This window comes from Meriones unguiculatus, chromosome 6 (assembly GCF_030254825.1).
Source record: "Meriones unguiculatus strain TT.TT164.6M chromosome 6, Bangor_MerUng_6.1, whole genome shotgun sequence".
NCBI lineage: Eukaryota > Metazoa > Chordata > Mammalia > Rodentia > Muridae > Meriones > Meriones unguiculatus.
In genome coordinates this window covers 64,105,623-64,119,440 of record NC_083354.1, presented here as the reverse complement: position 1 = coordinate 64,119,440, position 13,818 = coordinate 64,105,623, and the positions used below count along the sequence as shown (strand labels likewise).

The 13,818-nt window shown below is 41.4% G+C and overlaps 1 pseudogene; it reads right to left on the bottom strand.

Annotated features, from left to right (window-relative positions):
• The window catches only part of LOC132654514 (baculoviral IAP repeat-containing protein 1a-like), a 79,875-nt pseudogene extending 75,805 nt beyond the window's left edge, over nucleotides 1-4,070 (bottom strand).
• Between the last annotated feature and the right edge of the window lie 9,748 nt (nucleotides 4,071-13,818).

Genomic DNA, 13,818 nt, shown 5'->3' with positions numbered 1-13,818 from the left:
TCCATATCGCTTCAACATTATACTTGAAGTCCTAGCTAGAGCAAGAAGACAAATAAAGTAGATCAAAGGAATACAAATCAGAAAGGAAGAAATCAAAGTATTACTATTCACAGATGATATGATAGTATACATGAATCACCCTAAAAATTGAACCAGAGAACTCCTTCAACTGACAAACACCTTCAGCAAAGTGGCTGGATACAAAATTAACTCAAAAACTCAGAAGCCCTCCTGTATAAAACAGGATAAAAAGATAAAACAGCCGAGAAAGAAACTAGGGAAACAACATCCTTCACAATAGTCAATAAAAATATAAAAGTTCCTCAGTGTGATTCTAACCAAGCAAGTGAAAGACCTGTTTGAAAAAATCTTCAAGTCTCTGAAGAAAGAAATTGAAGAGGATATCAGAAGATGGAAAGATCTCGCATGCTCATGGGTCAGTAGGATTAACATAGTGAAAATGGCCATCCTGCCAAAAGCAATATACAGATTCAATGCAATTCCTATCCAAATACCAACTTAATTCTTTACAGACCTTGAAAGAAAAATTCTCAACTTCATATGGAAAAATAAAAAACCCAGAATCTCCAAAATGATCCTGTACAACAACAGATGGAGGTATCTCCATCCCTGATCTCAAGCTGTACTACAGAGCAATAGTAATAAAAACTGCATGGTATTGGCATAGAAACAGAATGGTGGATCAATGGAACCAAATAGAAGACCCAAGAAATAAATCCATACACTTATGGATAGTTGATTTTTGACAAAGCAGCCAAAACCATTCAATGGAAAAAATACAGCATCTTCAAAAAATGATGGTGGTCCAACTGGATGTCTACATGCAGAAAAATTAAAATAGATCCATGTTTATCACCCTAAACAACACTAACGTCCAAGTGGATCAAAGACCTCAACATAAAACCAGACACACTAAATTGGTTAGAAGAAAAAGTAGGGAAGAGCCTAGAACTCATTGGCACAGAACGCAGATATCCTGAACAGAACATCAACAGCACAGGCTCTAAGAGCAACAATCAATAAATGGGATCTCATCAAACTAAAAAGCTTCTGTAGAGCAAAGGACACCGTCATCAGAAAAAAAAGATAGCCTACAGACTGGTAAAGGATCTTCACCATCCCTTTATCTGACAGAGGACCAATATCCAGAATATATAAAGAAATAAAGACGTTAAAAAGCAACAAATCAAGTAAACTAAAAGGAGCTAAAGAGAGAATTCTGTGTAGAAGACTATAGAATGGCAGAGAAACACCTAAAGTAACACTCAACTTCCTTGGCCATCAGGGATATTCAAATCAAAATGACCCTGAGATTTCACCTAACACCCATCAGAATGGCTAAGATCAAAATCTCAAGTGACAACACATGTTAGAGAGGATGTGGAGAAAGAGGAACCCTTCTCCATTGCTGGTGGAAATGTAACTTGTACAACCACTTCAGAAATCAGTCTGGTGCTTTCTCAGACAATTAGGAATAGTGCTTCCTCAAGATCCAGCTATACCACTCCTAGGCATATATCCAAAGATGCTCAAGTACACAACAAGGACATTTGCTCAACCATGTTTGTAGCAGCTTTATTCATAATAGCCAGAACCTAGAAACAACCCAGATGTCCCTCAACGGAGGAATGGATACAGAAATTGTGGTACATTTACACAATGGAATGCTACTCAGCAATTAAAAACAAGGAAATCATGAAATTTGCAGGCAAATAGTGATCTAGAAAAGATCATCCTAAGTTAGGTATCCCAGAAGCAGAAAGACACAAATGGTATATACTCACTTATAAGTGGATACTAAGCCTATAAGATAGGACAAACATACTAAAATCTGTACACCTAAAGAAGCTAAACAAGAAGGACGTTCCAGAGTAAGATGATCAAACCTCACTTAGAAAGACAAATGGGATGGACATTGGAAGTAGGAGAAACAAGAAACAGGACAGAAGCATACTATAGAGGAGCTCTGAAAGACTCTACCTAGCAGTGTATCAAAGCAGATGCTGAGACTCATAACCGAACCTTGGGCAGAGTCCAGGGAATCATATTTAAGAAGAGGGAGTTAGTATGACCTGGAGAGGATGGAAGCACCACAAGGACCAAATATATCTAGACACAGGAATCTTGTCTGAGACTGATTCTCCAACCAAGGTCCATTCATGGATATAACCTAGAACCCCTGCTCAGACGTAGCCCATAGCAGCTTAGCATCCAAGTGGATTTCCCTAGTAAGGAGAACAGGGACTGTCTCTGACATGAACTCAATGGCTGGCTCTTTGACAACCCCACCCACCCACCCAGGGAGGAGCAGCTTTGTTAGGCCACAGAAGAGGACATTGCAGCCAGTCCTGCTGAGACCTGATAAGCTAGGGTCAGATGGAAGGGGAGGAGGACCTCCCCTATCATGGACTTAGAGAGGGACAGGGAGGAAAGGAGGGAGGGAGAGTGGACTTGGGAGGGTATGAGGAAGGGGGCTACAGCGGGGATACAAAGTAAATAAACTAATTAATATAAAAAATAAAAATTAGACAAAGAAAGGCTAAAAAAAAGAAAAGTAGTGGTTACAAGATTGATTAAAAAAAACTAAGAATGTATTAAAAATATGCTTTATGGATCAAGCCAATAAAATCACTCAATAATCCAGCAAAAAACAAACAAACAAACAAACAAAACTTTAAAAATAGAAGAAAAAGCTAAGTTTGTGTGATTCAAATTTATCACTATGTGACCACTTAAAAAGTTCTGGGGTGACCCCGTATAGGATAGGAGGAAGATCAGAACTCAAGGGAATACCCCAACAATATGGCTTTTATCTCTAGGTTTATTTTGCTCTGTAAACATTAAAAAGTTTACTCATGAAATATGATCCACTTACTTGGGAAACCACTTGGCATGCTCCTTCCAGGGATCATCTCCTTCTTCCCAGTTTCCCAGGCATCCACCGCAGGAGAAGCACTGCACAGTGTCCCTTTCACCTACAGATGCAGGGAAGACCAGGTGTGTCTTGGAGCTGATCATACTGAACCAGAGCAACACAGACCCCAGCATGCTTGCTCTTCCATGTCCCCTCTGGCTGAATCCCTGGCCACATCCCACTGCCCTAAATGACCCACTCCTGAGTCTGGACCTCCCATCCCAGCCATGGCCATCCTCCATAGACACAGCCCAGGGCTTTGGAGGTCCTACCTAGGTGATCTAGCACTCAGCTACACACTCAGCCCACGGCCGGTACTCTTAAGGTCTATATGTAAAGAAAAGCAACATTTTACTTTACACACATATGTGTGTGCATGTGTGTATGCTTATACATACATATCTATAGCAAACCAATAATGTTTCATTAAATGTACACTAAAGCAGAAACAAAGTTATTAAAGTTGAAATGTAATGAAATACACATTATCTCTAATGTAACACAGTTCATTAGCAAAATACTCCCCACAAAATGGAACCTAACCCTTAACCACCACAGAAAACCTCACAAAATGGGACCCAGTTAGTTACCTGTAAAGACAAAGCCGGCTGTGGAGAGTACACGTGACGAGGTCCCATGGGCATAAAACGGCCACTTCTCAAAGGACTCCAGCCTTGCCTCCTCTTCTTGGTACTGTGCTTTGCCGCCTCTCAGCGTCTTCTCTGGACTCTTCACCCTTATGTCATACTTGCCGATGTTACCGACATCTTTGCCCAACAGGAACTCACATTCTGGACGAAATTTCTTGTGGATTTCTATGGGAACTTTCCTGAGGCTGGTGTGAAAGAGGATTAAGCTACAGCAAAAGCACTGCACCCCAAGTTTCACCTCAGTAAGGTAAAACCCAGCAGCTGCCATGTCCTGAGGCGTCCATGACCTATATGGGTCATAGGTCACAAAAGTCTTTAATCTCCTGGCTTCACTGCGCATCTGTGAGTTAAATCCTTTCTTCATTTTCATTCGTTCTTTGTGCTCTTCTTTTACATGGCTCTTGGCCAGCTGCACTGCATCCACACCGAGAAGAGCAGAGAGCTCATGGAGATGATCATAATCAAACTCAGTAACTGGCTCCTCAGAGGCCTCCCCGTGCTCTAAAAGGCCATCTTCTAAAAGAGAAAGGAAAACAGATAATGGTGATAGCAATGCTTTGCTATAAAGAACATGAATTTAGGTCCCATGAGGTGGCTCAGAGGGTAAAAACACTTGCAGCTAAACCCAGGACATGGAAAGAAGAGAACTGACACCCACAAGTTGTCGTCTGACTTCCACATGGACATGGGAATACACACACTCATACCCCTGCCCCATATGTCAAAACAAAGGGACTAAAAAGAAATAATTGCTGTGTCAACTTGTATCTCAAGCAAGTCGACTAGGCCATGAGGACCAGCTATGAACAAGACAAATAGGCCTGTTTCCATCCATAAAGGCTCTGCCCACCTTTTGTTTCTTTGTTTGTTATTCTGAGATAGAGTTATGCTATGTATTCCATGCTGGTCTAGAACTTGTGGCCGAGGCAGGCGCCACAGGAAGGTGTTTACCCTGGGACCCTCTTTGGTTTGAGTTGTGCACATCTCCCTCTTGTAATAACCTACATATACCACAGACACCCTGCCACTTTCATTGAGCCACTTTCTGGGCTTTTGGATTTTTTTCTTTTCTCTTTGGTGACAGTCAAGTGTAGGCAGTCTCTATTAAAGTGTGGCACCAATGCATTAAGAAGGGAGAATGGACAGGCTGATCTCACCTGCACACTAGTTTGCGGTGCATATGCAGGAAAGTAAAACTACTTTCTCACATTTATGGAAAGTTCCCTATTGAGCATCTCATCTTTCACATAATTACTTATGCATATGAAGAAAGTCAGATGTGTTATGTGAAGGACATGCTCAGGGACTAAAGGCTTGGTTAAATTCAGCCTGTCAGACAAAACAAAGAACCTGTCTCCTTTCTTGTAACTTGATCCCTCCATTTCCTCAACCCCATGAGTGAAAGCCCAAGCAATAATCAGGGTGTGTCAGAACTCTCATTCACACAGCCATTTGTGCATCTTGACAGTGTATCCTGCTCTAATCTGTAGCTTCACTTTGCTCCACATAATCCAATTTAGCTTCTTTTGAAAATCTTAGAGCCTTTGTTTTCAGTTGTGTGAATTAAAGGCCAAGAGCTTGAAAACAGACAGACCACATCAGCCTACAGGATGCTACACAGTTTGTTTCACCAAGACCTGTTCCAAATATGAATAATGGCCCCATTGTTGTGATGCGGGCACATATTTGCCATGCATGTTAGAGAAAAATGTACACGAAATCCCATAGTCTTGTAGAGAAAATGTGGTAAAATCACCCTGTTCTTTAAAACCCTTCTCTTCCGTTCACTTTTCAGGGCTAGTGCTCTGCTTGTAAGCTGTGTTAGGTCCACAGTGGCCTCCACAGTGGTAGTGCCAATAACCATGTCCTATCTCAGGCAGGACTCTGGCCAGGGAAACAGAAGGTTATTGAGTAAACCAGGGGGTAAATTCAGCATCCCTCAGGAACCTCAAAGGCACCTTTCTGTTTACCAGGAAAATCACCACTTTCTTTATCCAGCTGTCCCTAACAGTCACCTACCTGGGGCATGGACATCTAGTTCCTGTTAACCCCGAACAGCAAAAGCCTGCACTAACTCCCAGGCTGTTTTGAGCCACACCTCTCCTCCCTATTCCCTTAAGATTGACAAGGCTTTTTCTGTGCCACTGTTCCCTGGCCTCCAAGTGAACACCTGGCACTTTAATTTCCTAAACAAACTTTTTTTTTTACCCATGGGTGGTCCAGTTCAGTGGTTTTACTCACCCTTGCTTACAAACTCCAGATGCAGGGGAGGATTTGAGTCTGGCAGGCAGCCACTGAGCTTCCCAAGATCTTATACCTCTTTACAGTGGTTGTATGAAGCACAGGGATGCTTACAGGTAAGGAGATAGTTTATTAAAGGAGACATTCTAATCAGCTAAGAATGCTGCCTGGACTGTGACCCAGACCCAAGAGAGGAAAGGGATAGCTCTGCATGAAACTTCACACAATATTTGCCTCTCCCAGTGTTCTCACAAAGCTAGCTCTTCTGCAGCATGCTCCTTTGGTTGAAATGAAGCCCAGGTCAGGAAGGGCTTCCAGTCTTCCACTGTTGCTGTCTTTCGTATTAATCTCTGGAACCTCTTCCTCTACACTATTCCCTATTTTATTATTATATTAGTAGAACATAATTATTATTATAATTGCTATAGAATTTATCTTATCAATTATTTTTCTCTAAGTTAAAATGTTGCATTGTCCCATTAGCCTATATAGATATAGACATGGACATACAAAGACATAGACATAGATACAGACATAGAGACAGAGACATAGATATAGACATAGACAGAGACATAGACATAGATATAGACAGACATAGACATACGTATAAATGTACATATACCTGCAGTGTACTGGGGTGGCTGTTAGGGATCGAGCCCAGGTCCTCTATTTTGCCTAACAGACTTGAACTAACCAAGCCCTTAGTCCCTTCAGTAGTCCAGGGTGGATGTATAGCACTGAGCCCAGGACCTTTTGCATACCAGGAAAGTACCCCACCTCTGAGCTGCCTCAGCCAGCACAGCCATGGGTAGTACAGGGACATGGCAGGGTAATAGTAGACAGAGACACAAGTCTCTGGGTTTCCTACAAGAGTAAACGATTCTCATTTTCCCACTGTGTATTTATTGGTTTGCTAGCTAATAGAGAGCCCTGCAGTCAGGGCTTGAGCAAACAGGATTTTCATCCCCTTATCTGAGTTCTTCCTTTTGCACTTCCTGCCCTTGTAGACTTTCTGATCTTCTCCAAGGATTAGAACATTACAGATAATGTCCCTTGCCAGTCACCCAGCCAAGAGACCATTCCACAGGGAATCTGACTCACCAGAAGTTGGGAGGCATAATTATTTCCTCAGAAGATAATGTTTGTATTTACAGAGCTTTCACCCCTCAGCACTGCTAAACCTGCCCAATTTTCTTAGTTCTAACAGGGAAACTATAGCTTAGGGGGTCGAGGGTTACAAACACTGGATGCTCTTCCAGAGGACCTGGGTTCCATTCCCAGTAAACCCAAGTCCCAGCTCACAATGGTCTCTACTCCAGTTTCAGGGAGATCTAGCGCCCTCTTCTGGCCTCCATGGGCGCCAGGCATGTATGTTGGTTGCACAGACATGCATTCAAACAAAACACACCTACACCCAAAATAAATGATGAAAAAAAAAATTCTTTAAGCCTGTAACTTTTCCTTTTTCTCAGTTTTTCTTCTTCTTCTTCTTTTTTTTTTTTTTTTTTGAATACTGACCAAAAGCCTAAGCATGGGCTCCTGACATACTAGACCACTAGACTCCATTTCTCTGAAGACCTCCACTCCCAACCCACACATTGCTTGTTGAACTCCACTGCTGAATTTGCCTGTGTCCTTGGGTCCTAACTCAAAGACGTAACTTTCTCTCCTCTTCTCCATGTCTCTCCTTCTGGAAGCTGCTGTAATTTATACCTTACCTGCCTCATCATTTTTCTCTGAAACTCTAATAAAATGATCCCTGAGCTTCCTTCTGATTCTCTACTTTTTTTTTTTAATTAACAAGAACAAGAACCCAAGAAGGGAACCTTGATTTCCCCCTAATAGGTTGTGTGTGAGTGTATGTGATTTGTGAGTGTGGGCGTCCCTGGCCACAGTGTGTCTGTGAGGCTGGTTTTTCCCTCCACAGTGGAACACAGGGATTGAACTCAGGCTTGCAAGGCAATCTCTTTTACCTGCACTGCTTTGGGCTTTCGTTGCTTGTGTGTTGTTTAGTTCATTGACTTCTGAATGGCTAATCACTCCCCTACAATGGAGCACTTATGCCACTGCCATTTTCTCTTCATAGACAAAGATGGGTTCAAGATGCTAAAAACAAAACCTTTCCTCAAGTTTAAACATTTTCTCAGAGTAAATTCCTGAAATAAGAATTGCTGAGTCAAACACATGCATCCTCTTAAGGGTTTGGGTGTCTGTCAGGCACTGGTTTTGCTTATGGTCATCTGGGCTCCTTTTGCCTTCAGTAAGGTAACGGTCCTGCTTCTTCTCAGGTGGTTTCCTGAAATGGGGATTCATTTCAGGAAACATATCAGAATTCCATGTTTCTCTGTAACAGAAATTAAAGTCTGCTTACAAACCAAAATCTGATTTCCCAAGGAAAAAAGCCTGGTCAGGCGTATCAGCGACATCCAAGTCCAGCACCCCAGTGGCCATCCTGGGGGACAGGCATGGCCTCCACGCGTGGCCATAAGTAAGTGAAACTGAGCTTGTGTGGTTCCATCATAATCTATTGGTCAGTGGCTACTTCAAGTTCCCAAAGAACCTCCTGTTCTTCAAAGCCACATATAAAGTGAACTCCAAACACCCACCCACCCAAGCCAACTTGGGTAACTTTGAAAATAGAGGTTTGCAAAAACTTTCAAACATGATATGTGATTTCTCCAGCAATCAAGAAACAAAGCCAATTTTTGGTCTATCTTATCTCCATCTTGTATCTAGTAAAATAATTCTGAAAATTGGGTTTTTTTTAGAGTAACCCAAATAAATTTTTTTCCCATTTGTGAAGCCCTGTTTATCTCAGCCAACCAGCCCCTCCTACTGGTTAGCTGATGAACTAGAACTTTCAGTTCAACCTGATTCCTTCCTGCAATGAGGCAGTGCTTCCCAGTTGAATCAAATGGACACTTTCATCAACAGTTTGTAGCAGTAAGCAAGAGGGTTTCCACTGCCACTGGAATAGCCAGTGTGGTTGTACACACCTCAAGTGCCATCACTCAGGAGCAGAAGCCTGGATTCAGGCTATTCTGGTCTATAGAGTGAGTTCCAGGACAGCCAGAGCTAAACTCTGTCTTAAAACTCCCTTCTCACAAAAATGAATAATAAACAAATAAATGAATAATCCTCTGCGAGCATCTTAAATCCTCTCCTCTTGCATGGCTTAATTTTTACTTTTCTGCTAAAATAAGGTTAATAATAATGGAAGCATGTGCCAACTGCTTAGAGCACCAGTGTCCCCAAGCTTATAGCACTCTTGCTATATAGTCTTGGCTAGCCTTGAACTTGTGATAATCCTCATGCCTTGCTCTCCCAAATCCTAGATAACGTAATGAATTCTTTTCATTACATTTGGAAAGTATGTGTGTGTGAGTGCATATCAGGTCTCTCTTTCTGCCAGGTGTATCCCAGGGAGCAAACTCATGTTATCAGGCTTCCACACAGGTACCTTTACTTGCTGAGCTATCTAGCCAATACGTTCTTAAAACCCTATCAGTTCAGAATGAAGCAAGTAGAAGGTTACACTTTAGTACATCCACTATTATCTACAATTCATTTGCTGTATCATCAACTTTTTATCACACCCCATAAAAGATTTTTAAATAATTCATAACGGTTATCAAATATACTGTGTCTTCAGTGAAGGCTGCATCTCTTGACATTCCCCAGAGAGCCTATAGATCCATGGTTTTCAACCTGTGGGCCTTGAACCCTTGTGGTCAAAGCCCCTTTCACAGGGGTTGCCTAAGACCATCAGAAAACACAGATATTTACATTAAGATTCATACAGTAGCAAAGTTGGACTTGTGAAGTAGCAACGAAGATAACTTTATGTCTGGGTCACAACAGGAGGAGCTGTATTAAAGGGTCTCAGCATTAAGAAAGTTGAGAAGCACTACAATAGAGTGTTTCAAAGTAGATATGTAAGTAGGCCTCAGTGATTCAAATGTTTCTATATAGCACCTGCAAACAGCCAAAAAGTAGATATTCATAAACTTTCTTTCCTCAGAGCTGGGATCAGGGGTAGGTTCATCATTCAGATACTTTATCATCCTTTCTAGTAGTTTAGGTAAGACACAATCAAGCAGTTTATCACATAAATTCCTACTTTCAAGCATTTTCACTACTAATATTACAATGTTATTGGGACACAATGCACACATTATACGTTCTCCTCTTTGCAATGCAGTTTATAGATTTGAGGACATTCACAGACTGGTACAATCAGTGATTTTCAAACAACTTATCACTCCCAAAAGAAAGAACTGTATCTATTAGTACTCATGGTTTTCCATTTCTCCTCAATCTTCTTAGCCCTATAAAACTTCTAATTCACTCTTTTTTTTCAGTTTTACAGGAAAAGTTGATGCAGTCATTCAATTATTTGAAAACAGCAACATGAGAAAACCACCTTGTATCTCCTTGCACAAGCCACAGTCCTTGGGCAGAAACAAAGATCCCGACGTTCACCTCAGTGGATATCAGGGCTCATGACCATGACGGCTGCACACTGAGCCTCCACATGGCATTTCCTATGTGAGCAACTAATTTTGTATCCACACAGTTCTGTTGATGAACTCACAGACTGAAATGCTGGGGTGTGACAGACTTCTGAGAAGCATTCAGCAGCTGTCTGGAGTAAGGAGTACCCATGCTTTAGCACCACCTGCTTGGGACGGTTTGGGCTGGCAATAGCATCAGGAAGATGCTGAGTTGTTTTCTTTTCTTATCCCACACAGAGAAGCTGCCACTCTCTTCTGGTCTGTAACAGGCAACTCCTTAACTCTCTCCCTTCTAAGTTCTTCTAAGCTAAATGGCTTAGAAAAGTGCTCAGCTAAAGCAACCCTTCCAGTAGTTGGTGGTATACAAGTTAGTGGCATACAACTTATAGAAGAAAGTATTTAAGTGGGTTCCATGGTTCCAGAGGTTTAGAGTTCTTGATGGTGGAGTGAAAGCAGAATGGCAGGAACAGCCTAGAGTTCACATTTCAAACCACAGGCAGGAGAGCAAGAAACAGAGAGTGCACTGAGAATGGTTAGGCTTTTGAAGTCTCAAAGGCCATCCTTGTGACACGCGAAGTCACCTTCTAGCCCTTCACAAACAGTTCCACTAACTGGGGACCAAGTATTCAAACACACAAACCAATGAGTCATTCTCACCCAAACCACCTCATCCACAGCTCCCTTCAATCCATTTTTTGCTACCTAAGAGTCCTACTGTTGTTTCTACAGTTCCAGGACTAATGGGTTATGTCTCTGAGCACTGAACAAAATAAATACTTTCATGAGCACAAAAGCAAGAGCAAAGTTAGGCTGTGTAAATGGCTCAGGAGGTGAAAGTGCTTGCCTCCAGAACATGATGACCCGAGTTCAACCCCTGAAACCCACCTAAAAGGAAGTGGCCATGGTGATGCATGCTTCTGATCCCAGCAGTACAGAAAGACAAACAAGTGGATTTCTAGGTCTATCTGAACAGACAGTCAAGCCAAAGAATCGTACCCTTAGGCCAGTGAAAGGACTTTCCCGAAAGAACAAGGTGGATATCACTGACAAATAGCACCAAGGCTCACTTCTAGGCTCTGTATACTCATAGTGTACACACATGCACCACACACCACACAGAGAAGGAAAAAAACTAAAAGAAAAGCAAAGTTATTGATGTGTGCAGAATACCCATTGAGTGTCTGTAATTGTGAGAAAAAAAAAGCCAAAGATATTATATAAGAATAGTGTTTCAACTCAGATGTGTATGAGACAGATAAAGAGACAGTGAACCCCATTGGCTCATGGAGGCAGGGGGAAGGTTGGTTTGTCATGTACCTCCTTAGTGTCTCTGGGTCAAAACAAGTCACAGAACTAGCTGTTCTCATGAACCCCTGTCTCAGGCCATTTGTGAATCTGGACATCCTCCCCTCTGTCCACCTGTGCAGTGGAGCATCTTAACTCTCCTTTATTACATGTCAACCCATTCCATTGCTCTCTATATATGTTGCTCTTAGGGTTTTTTTTGTCCTTAACAGGTGGTAGTAACTTTACTCTGGGTTCTCATGTAGCCATCAATAGCTTTATATTTCTCCAAAGAATCTCTGGTGAGAGAGGCACAGTGGTGACATAGTGGCATGACTGTTACAGGGGTAGTGAATGGCTTTCTCATTAGATTTGAGGCCTGTTCCACCTGGGAGAAATTCACACCTGGTACTGTGAACCAAGCTAAAAGCCTTTGGTTAAATTGTGTGTGGCATCACCTGTCTTTAATCCCAGCACACAGAAGGCAGAGGCAGGAAGATTTCTATGAATTAGAGGTAAGCCTAGTCTACGTAGCAAGTTCCAAGCCAGCTAAGGCTGCAGAGTGACAGCCTTTGTAAAAATAAATCTTTTTAAAATGCCTGGAGCTGGGAGGTCATAGACCCTAGGGAGAAACTGCTCTAATTGCTTTTCTTCTATGACAGTGTGATAAATACCATGACCAAAAGCCAAAAGCCACTTAGAAAAATTCTAGACTGTGTCAAGGTGACCTCCAAAGCCAACCAGGGCAGCAACCCGTCATTGATGTTTTACATTAGGTAACACCAAACTGCTGTCTGAGTATTACTATTTATTCCCATGGATTAACTCTGCTCTCAGTCTTGGTCAAAGAAGTTCCTCTTGCAGTGAACAGAAAATTATAGATTCATATACTATACATATACCTATCAATGTATAGATTCATATCTGGTCAAAGTGCTCAGAATATGTAACTCTTGAATGTTTAGGTCTAAATGAGATGTCCATATCAACCTCACCCCATGAGGCTTAGAGAACATCATACATGAGAGGGCAAAAAGAAACTAAGAGCTAGAGAATGAGGAAGAAGCTGAAAATGTTGTTTTTAATTACATGGGCATTGAACTCATGAACTCAACAGCACCTGTAGTAAATTGCATAAGACCTTATAGGATTAAGCCAGTCAACATTATAGCACAGACAAAGTTGTGTGACCTCAGAAAGTCCCACCCCAAATGAATAGCACATTGGCAGTTTATGGGTGCTTTGGGACAGAGTCTGTTTTTTTTTTTTATTCTCCCTGAGATGTGGACAGATGTAGGTTCTCCATGATATAGAGGATGGCCCCACACCCATAGAGACAGCACTAGTTGAATTCAGTTAATTATGTTAAAAAAAAAAGAAGGAAGGAAGGGAAGAAAGAAAGAAAGAAAGAAAGAAAGAAAGAGAGAGAGAGAGAGAGAGAGAAATAGAGAGAGATGGAGGAAAATGAGGATGAGAAAGAAACCTGTGTGGGATGTGTGAGCAAGCTTCACGGTGTGTATGATCCAGACACATTACATGAATGTATGAAATTTAAAAGAATAAATTTTAAAAGCTTTAAAGAAAATAGCCAAAGAATTTTAACTGACAAACTCACAGAATATGTAGTCAATAAATTTTGGAAAAAATAAAATATATACGTATTTAGCATATATACAAATATATGACATATCTTTAATCAAATGTATATATACTTGACACCCTCAAACAATAAGTTAAAAAAAAAAGGCACATACTTAAACATAGTAAAGGCAATATACAGCAAGCCTATAGCCAACATCAAACTAAACAGAGAGAAACTTAAATCAATCCCACTGAAATCAGGAACAAGGCAAGGCTGCCCACTCTTTCCATATCTCGTCAACATAGTTCTTGAAGTCCTTGCTACAGCAATAAGACAAATAAAGGAGATCAAGGGAATACAAATTAGAAAGGAAGAAGTCAAAGTATCACTATTCACAGATGATACGATAGTATACATGAGTGACCCCAAAAATTCAACCAGAGAACTCCCACAGCTGATAAACACCTTCAGCAAAGTGGCTGGATACAAAATTAACTCAAAAAACTAAGAAGGTCTCCTGTATACCAAAGATAAAAGGACTGAGAAAGAAATTAGGGAAACAACACCCTTCACAATAGCCACAAAGGACATAAAGTGCCTCGGTGTGACTCT